Source organism: Nicotiana attenuata, chromosome 12, assembly GCF_001879085.1.
Source record: "Nicotiana attenuata strain UT chromosome 12, NIATTr2, whole genome shotgun sequence".
Classification (NCBI taxonomy): Eukaryota; Viridiplantae; Streptophyta; class Magnoliopsida; order Solanales; family Solanaceae; genus Nicotiana; species Nicotiana attenuata.
The window spans coordinates 32,778,761-32,786,393 of record NC_032000.1 but is presented as its reverse complement, the minus strand read 5'-3'; positions in this window follow the sequence as shown (position 1 = coordinate 32,786,393).

Genomic DNA, 7,633 nt, shown 5'->3' with positions numbered 1-7,633 from the left:
CGCGGAATCCCGCAAATTTTCTTATTGGTGTAATTGATAATCGAATCGATAAGCCCCCAAAATCGATAAATCGAAACCTTATTGAAACGATAACGATAAGCATATGTACAAATCGATAATCGATAAGTAATTATCGATAAGGGTCAAAATCGAATCGATAAATCGAATGCACACCCCATATTTGTTACATGCCCTCTTTTGCGACTTGTTCCTTGCACCCATATGCTTACTTGTTCTATGCCATTAATTGTCTATGCTCTGGTTCGTTATATTGTTTTGTCGTAGAGTATTTACTTGTTTAGGTTCCTTTCTCTTATATTGAGAGTTATGTCGTAGTTGTTTGTTGTATTGATATTATTTTTGAGGATCGAGTTGCATGCCTCAACAAACACAGATATTGGTGTTTGGGATTGGATTACACACTGCAGCGGATATTATTGTTTGGAATCGGGTTGCACGCCACAACAAATATAGATATTGTTGTTTTGGATCGGGTTACGCGCCGCAATGGATATTGATATGTTGATTGGGATCGGGGTCACGACCCCAATCCCGGTCGTGATGGCGCCCAACACAATGCTAGGCAAGCCCGACCATTACAACACTCTCAACCCTCGTACGAAGCTCATTACCATTCAATAGAGTTAAATTACCAATTTAACATGATTATAATACGTGATGACAGTTAAACAGTGCGGAAAAACCATAAAAAAAATACCAATACAACTCCCAAAAGATCTGGTGTCACGAGTCGAGAGCCTTTAAATACAACTGAGTAGCAGCCTATACATATGAAAGTCTAGAGTGCGGAAATAAAGGGGATAAGGGGAGAAATCGGATCCTGCGGACACCGTGCAGCTACCTCGATAACTCCGGTAAAAGTCTGGACAGTAGCAGGAAAACTCAACTATGCCTCCGGGATACCTGTATCTGCACACATGGTGCAGGGAGTAAAGTGAGTACTCTGAATCAGTGAGTAATAGCAATAAATAACGGCTGACAGTAAGAAAACTTGTAAAAAGCACTACGCAGTTCTATATAGATAAACAGTAAGTACATTAAACAGCAGGTAACTGAAGAAGTCAGGTAAATATCCCTAAACCGGTTCTCAACTCCTTTACCTCTCACAATAACCAATAACACGAATATAACGCTGCGGCGTGCAACCCGATCCATACATTATACTGCTGCGGCGTGCAGCCCGATCCATGTATATATATATATATATATATATATATATATATATACACACTGCTGCGGCGTGCAGCCCGATCCAATAATAATAGTCGACTGCGCTCACTGGCTCACTGGGGATGTGCAGACTCCGGAGGGGCTCCTACAGCCCAAGCGCTAAGCTACTGCGGCGTGCAGTCCGATCCATATAATATACTACTGCGGCGTGCAGTCCGATCCATATAATATACTACTGCGGCGTGCAGTCCGATCCATATAATATACTACTGCGGCGTGCAGTCCGATCGATATATGTATATATACTGCTGCGGCGTGCAGCCCGATCCGGTATATATCAAATACCCTCACTATGGGGGTCCTTGGCCCCTCTCAGTCAATATAGACATGGCCTCTCGGGCACACTTAGCTAATACAGGGTTTCCAACCCTCCAGTTATTCTCATTGGGATTTCCAATTTCTAAGGTCGGTTCATATTATGTTTACCAGTTAAGAACATGACTGAGGGTATGATTTCGACATGCAAAGTGAGGTCAACTAGTGCAAAAATCCCCTAAGGGTTCTACAGATCGGCACAAGGCTCCAAACAAGGCAACTAGCCCAGAGTACAATGATATTAAGTAAGTCTTAGTCAAAGTATAGCAAAAACATCGATCGGGATGGACCAAGTCCAAATCCCCAGCAGTCACAAACCCCACGCTCATCATACAGCGTGTGTCTCATCTCAACATAGCACCACGTCCTGCAAATCCGGGGTTTCAAACCCTCAGAACATCATTTATAACCATTACTCACCTCAAGCAGGCCAAAATCCTAGCTCTCTATGCCTTTGCCTCGCAAATCCACCTCCTCGAGCGTCGAATCTGATCAAAACCACAAGGAATACATTACAATAGGCTAAGGGAATACAACCCAATCGAAAAGACTCGAAAATTATCAAAAATCACGAAGTTGGCAAAACCCGAGCCCCGGGCCCACTTCTCGAAAAATTATAAAATTCACATCACCGGATTTCTCATCTCGCCACGAGTCCATACATATCAAATTTACCAAAATCGGAGTCCATTTGACCCTTCAAATTCCATTTTTAAGTCACCAAGTTCCCAAGCCCTAGCTTTACCCTCTTTTGATGAATTTCAACCAATTTCCATGTTAAATCTATCATAATTTCATGTATTTAGGCCAAGGAACTTACCTCCAATCACACTTAGTCGAAATCCCCCTTCAATTTCGTCCAATAGCTCTCAAGCTCGCTTAGAAATGGTGGAAATAACATAAGCTTCGCGGAACAAAATGAACATTAAAACCCTTTCTAGCACCAGGGATTTCCGCTTCTGCGGTCCCTATCTCCGCATCCGCGATACCGCTTCCGCGGTTCTTTTCCGCTTCTGCGGAAATTCATTTAAATTCCAAGACCGCTTCTGCGGTCACCCACCGCTTCTGCGGAAGCCGCATATGTGGGCAATCGTCCGCTTCTGCGAGAATCTCCAAAAGGCCCAACCCCGCTTCTACGACTCCCTATTCGCTTCTGCGGTCCATCTTCCGCAGAAGCGAAAACACCAGAGATCAGGTGCCTTCAGCTGCCTCAACTCCAACTTTCTTCCCGTTAGCCATCCCAAATCACCCCGAGGCCCCCGGAACCTCAACCAAAAGTGCCAACCCATTCTAAAACATCATTCAAACTTGTTCCAATCATCAAAACACCACAAACAACACCAAAACCATCAAATTACATCGAATCCAAGCCTAAGTTCTTCAAAAACTTCTGAAACACGCATTCGATCAAAAACCTAACAAAATCACCTCCGAATAACCTAAAATTTTGCACACACATCCAAAATCACCTGACGAAGCTACTGCAACTCTCGGAATTCCATTCTGACCCCCGGATCAAAATCTCACCTACCAACCGGAATTCGCCAAAATACTAACTTCGCCAATTCAAGCCTAATTCTACACCGGACCTCCAAAATCAATTCCGATCGCACTCCTAAGTCACAAATCATCCCCCGAAGCTAACCGAATCACCGGAAATCACATCGAAGCCCTCTAACTCCATAGTCAATATCCGATTGACTTTTCCAAAACAAGCCCTCCTTAAAGAGACTAAGTGTCTCATTTCCCTCTAAAACCAATCCAATTTGACTCGATCACCTCAAATACCGAAAATGAAGCATAGAGAAACATAAGATGGGGAAAACGGGGCGGTAACTCATGTGACGACGGGCCGGGTTGTCACATCCTCCCCAACTAAAACAAACGCTCGTCCTCGAGCGGGTCAAGAAACATACCTGCAGTCATAAACAGGTGAGGATATCTGCTCCGCATCTCCCGCTCGATCTCCCAAGTAGCCTCCTCCACGGGCCGACCTCTCCACTGCACCTTCACTGAAGCTATATCCTTTGATCTCAACTTTCGAACCTGACGACCCAAAATAGCCACTGGCTCCACATCATAGGTCAAATCCTCATCCAACTGAACAGTGCTGAAGTCTAATACATGAGACGGGTCCCCAACATACTTCCGGAGCGTAGATACATGAAATACCGGATGCACGTTCAACAAGCTGGGTGGCAAGGCAAGCTCATAAGCCACCTCCCCAATCCTCCTAAGTACCTCAAAAGGCCCAATGAACCGCGGGCTCAACTTCCCTTTCTTCCCAAACCGCATAACACCTTTCATGGGCGAAACCTTCAGCAAGACCTTCTCACCTACCTATAGGACACATCCCGAATCTTCCGGTCCGCATAACTTTTCTGACGCGACTGTGCTGTACGAAGCCTCTCCTGAATCAGCTTCACCTTCTCTTAGGCATCCTGAACCATCTCTGTCCCCAATAACCTAGCCTCGCCGGGCTCGAACCATCCAACTGGAGATCTACATCGCCTCCCATACAACGCCTCATACGGAGCCATCTGAATGCTCGACTGATAACTGTTGTTGTAGGCAAACTCTGCAAGCGGCAGAAACTCATCCCAAGACCCCCAAAATCAATAACACAGGCACGCAACATGTCCTCCAATATCTGAATAGTACGCTCGGACTGCCCGTCCGTCTGAGGATGAAATGATGTGCTCAACTCCACTTGTGTACCCAACTCCCGCTGAAAAACTCTCCAGAATTGAGAAGTGAACTGAGTACCTCTATCTGAGATAATAGACACTGGAACCCCATGCAATCGGACAATCTCCCGGATAAAGATCCCTGCCAGTCGCTCCGAAGAATAAGTAGTATATACTGGAATGAAGTGCGCGGACTTGGTCAGCCGATCCACAATCACCCAAATTGAATCGAACTTTTTCAAAGTCCGAGGGAGACCACTCACAAAATCCATAGTAATCCTCTCCCACTTCCACTCGGGAATAATCATCCGCTGAAGTACACCGCCCGACCTCTGATGCTCGTACTTAACCTTCTGACAATTGAGACACCAAGCTACAAACCCCACTATATCCTTCTTCATCCGCCTCCACCAATAGTGCTGTCTCAAATCCTGATACATCTTCGCGGCACCTGGATGGATGGAATACCGCGAGCTGTGGGCCTCCTCCAATATCAAATCCCGAAGCCCATCCACATTGGGCACGCAAATCCGGCCCTGCGTCCTCAACTCGCCATCACTACCAATGGTCACATCCCTGGCATCATCGTGCTGAACTCTGTCCTTAAGGACAAGCAAATGCGGATCATCATACTAGCGCTCTCTGATGCGGTCATACAAGGAAGACCGAGAGACAACACAAGCCAACACTCGACTAGGCTCTGAAATGTCTAATCTCACCATCCGATTGGCCAAAGCCTGAACATCAACTGCAAAGGGCCTCTCCCTAACTGGAATGTACGCCAAACTCCCCATGCTAACCGCCTTCCGGCTCAAAGCATCGGCCACCACATTGGCCTTCCCCGGGTGATACAAAATGGTAATATTATAATCCTTGAGTAACTCTAGCCACCTCTGCTGCCTCAAATTAAGATCTTTTTTCTTGAATAGATGCTGAAGACTGCGATGATCGGTGAATACCTCACAAGATACACCATACAAGTAGTGCCTCCAAATCTTCAAAGCATGAACTATAGCAGCTAACTCCAAATCATGTACAGGGTAGTTCTTCTCGTGGGGCTTCAACTGACGAGAAGCATATGCAATAACTCTACCTTCCTGCATCAACACACATCCGATCCCAACTCTCGAAGCATCACAATATACAGTGTAAGAACCTGAAGCTGATGGTAATACCAACACTGGAGTCGTGGTCAAAGCTGTCTTGAGCTTCTGAAAGCTCTCCTCGCACTCGTCCGACCACACAAATGGAGCACCCTTCTGAGTCAACTTGGTCAAGGGCGATGCAACAGAGGAAAATCCCTGAACAAGCCGGCGATAATAACCTACCAACCCAAGGAAACTACGAATCTCTATGGCTGAGGTCGGTCTAGGCCAACTCTGCACCGCCTCTATCTTCTTGCGGTCGACCTGAATACCCTTGCTAGACACCACGTGTCCGAAGAAAGCCACTGACCCAAGCCAAAACTCACACTTGGAGAACTTTGCATAAAGCTTCTCCTCCCTCAATCTCTGCAATACCACTCGCAAATGCTGAGCGTGCTCCTCCTGGCTACGCGAGTACACCAATATATCATCAATAAAAACGATCACGAACGAATCCAGATATGGCCGAAATACACTGTTCATCAAATGCATGAACGCGGCTGGGGCATTGGTCAGCCCAAAGGACATAACAAGAAACTCATAGTGCCCATATCTAGTCCTGAAAGCAGTCTTCATAATATCTGAATCCTTTATCTTCAACTGGTGATAGCCTGAATGGAGATCAATCTTAGAGAACACCCTTGCCCCCTGAAGCTGGTCAAACAAATCATCAATGCGGGGCAGGGGATACTTGTTCTTCACTGTCACTTTGTTCAATTGCCTGTAGTCAATGCACATTCTCATTGTGCCATCTTTCTTTTTCACAAATAGAACCGGTGCACCCCACGGTGACACACTGGGCCGAATGAACCCCATATCTAGGAGTTCCTGAAGCTGATCTTTCAATTCATTCAACTCTACTGGTGCCATCCGATATGGAGGAATGGAAATGGGCTGAGTGCCCGGCACCAGGTCAATACCAAAATCAATATCCCTGTCCGGCGGCATGCTCGGCAGGTCTGCAGGAAACACATCGGGAAACTCCCTCACAATTGGGACCGAATCAATACTAGGAGTCTCAGCTCCAACATCTCTCACAAAAGCCATAGATGATAGACAACCTTTCCCAACCATACGCTGGGCCTTTAGGAAGGAAATCACCTTGCTAGGCACATAGTCAGTCACGCCACGCCACTTAATCCTCGAAACACCCGGTATAGCCAAAGTGACTGTCTTAGCATGACAGTCCAGAATATCATGACACGGAGATAGCTAGTCCATGCCCAGAATAACATCAAAATACACCATGCTCAATAGCAATAGATCAACTCGGGTCTCCAGACCCCCAATATTCATTAAACACGACCGATATACATGGTCAACAACAATAGTATCGCCCACCGGGGTAGATACATAAACAGGTAAGGCAAGACACCCCCGGGTCGTATCCAAATGATGAGCAAAATATGAAGACACATAGGAATAGGTAGAACCGAGATCAAATAAGACTGAGGCATCCCTGTGGCAGACTAAAATAATACCTGTGATAACAGCAGCCGAGGCAATAGCATCTGTCCTGCCCTGAAGAGCATTAAAGCGAGCCTGACCACCGCCCGATCAGCCTCCCCCTCTAGGGTGACCCCTGACTGGCTGACCCTCACCCCTAGCTGGCGGGGCGGGTGCTGATGAAACTGGGCCAGAAGATGAGGGCTGACCCCTCTGCTGAGACGAACTAGCAGCACGGCGAGGACACTCCCTCCGCATATGCCCGAACTCCCCACACTCATAGCAACTCCCGGGTGCTGGGATCTGGGACTGAAGGGAACCCCTCGCGCCAGAGTGGCTAGCTGATGCACTCGGCCTGGAGGAACCCTGAACAGACGGAGCATGAGACGAACTCTATGCTGGAAGAGCGCTGAGAGATGGCTGGCTCTGCTGAGAACCCTGATAACCACGACCAAAAGATCCACCCTGATACTCAGGTCTAGTTGACTGAGCGGGCCTGAAAGAACGACCCCGACCCTGCTGAAACTGGCCCCTCGAAGGAGCGCCACTGTGACTACCAGAACCTCGAGGCCTCTTGGCCTCCCTCTCATCTCGATCCTGGCGGCGAACCGACTCAATATCTCGAGCTATATCCACCACCTCTTCAAAAGTAGCACCCATCACTCGCTCTCTAGTCATAAGAATACGAAGAGGATAGTGGAGACCATCAACAAACCTCCGGATACGCTCACGGTCTGTCGGGACCAACCAAGCTGCATGTCGAGACAACTCAGAAAATCTCATCTCATA